This window comes from Humulus lupulus, chromosome 9 (genome assembly GCF_963169125.1).
Source record: "Humulus lupulus chromosome 9, drHumLupu1.1, whole genome shotgun sequence".
Taxonomy (NCBI): Eukaryota; Viridiplantae; Streptophyta; class Magnoliopsida; order Rosales; family Cannabaceae; genus Humulus; species Humulus lupulus.
In genome coordinates this window covers 96,821,571-96,823,156 of record NC_084801.1, presented here as the reverse complement: position 1 = coordinate 96,823,156, position 1,586 = coordinate 96,821,571, and positions in this window count along the sequence as shown.

Here is a 1,586-nt window from a genome sequence, read left to right as displayed (position 1 = left end):
GAACATGTATCAACAATACGGAATCTAATCTTTCCTAACGAATCGTATATTAGTTCCCTTAAGGGTTAATTCTGGAACTGAATGATTTTGAGCTCAAATCTATAATTAGATTATAGATTAATTATTCACTAGGGAATTAATGGTACTTAAGGAATAAGAAGTAAATTAGAAAGGTTGAATGGTAATTCTCCCATTCTAATTTATGAACTAATTAATTAGAGGGTTGAACTACTGTAAGATGGTTATATCAATGGACGACTTAAGAAAAAGATTTCTGTAAAAGTATATCTATAACATAAAGAGTGCAATTCTGAATTTATAGTGGAGTAATATCATAATTAATAAATTAACTATTATAATTAAAGAGTTTAATTATCTAGTTTCAATTTATTGGAGCTAAATGTTATAGGTCCATGGTCCCCGAAATGGCTCAAACAATCACTGTCAAAGGCAAATACAAAAAATGGACAAAAAGGACTTATGTGATAAGTAAAATATTTTTCTATGTATCAAACATAATTATTGTTTAATTATGTGTAATTAATTAATTAATTATTTGATTTTTCTATGTATCAAACATAATTATTGTTGAATTATTTGAATTAATTTATTTTTGGGATTTTTGGTATTTAAATAATAATAAAAATTGGGAAAAATCACATGTCATCACAGGCATGTGGTACACGTGTGGCACAGTGCACAGGCACTGTGCTACACGCATAAGAGATGGACTTAGTCTCTTGATTCCACAATTTTAGTTATTTAAATATTAAATAAATAATGAGATATTTTAATATGATTAAAATATTATTATTTAAACAAAAATCTGATAACTCATCAGTTATTTTGAATTTGTTTAAAATAAAAAATATTTTAATATATTGGATATTATTAAATATTGGATATCAGTTTTCACATAACGTAATTTTTCACGGAAAGAAAAATATCTAGGATTCTCTCAGAGAAATGAAAATAGTGACAAAAACAAAGGTCATTGTTCTTCACAAAACCTAGGTCCAAACTTTATCAGATCTCATGTGTTGAGAACATCTGATAAATAGTTATTGCCTATTATTTGTATAGCGAGCCCACACTCGTTCTTTGTGTGCCTGAGAACATTTTGGAAGATCATGGTGTGAGATCTCAAGGATTCAGCCGTACGAAAAGATAGCAACAAAGAAGGACCTGAGGTAATTTTTCTATTCTTGTCCTTGATTCAATATATATATGAGTGTGAAGAAGTAGATCTAGAAATCTTATGGGATTAATCAGACAGTTTGATTGATGTTCCGCTGCGCATAATCTCTGATTTGATCAATAAAAACCAACAGTAGTCCCACACCTACACAGTCTTAGAATCATCACACTTGACCTTCCCCAGGCGGTGTGGGATTGCACAACTTGCCCGGTCTTTCCCCTTCCGGATCACGGGATTCTCATTGTCACAATCAGCCCCCCTTACGGGCCCGACGTCCCCGTCAGCCACACTTCCGACTGGGTCAAGGCTCTGATACCATTTGTAACACCCCACGTCACTGTGACTGCTTCTTGGAATGACGACTAGCCCTGCAAACCAACACGAGTCT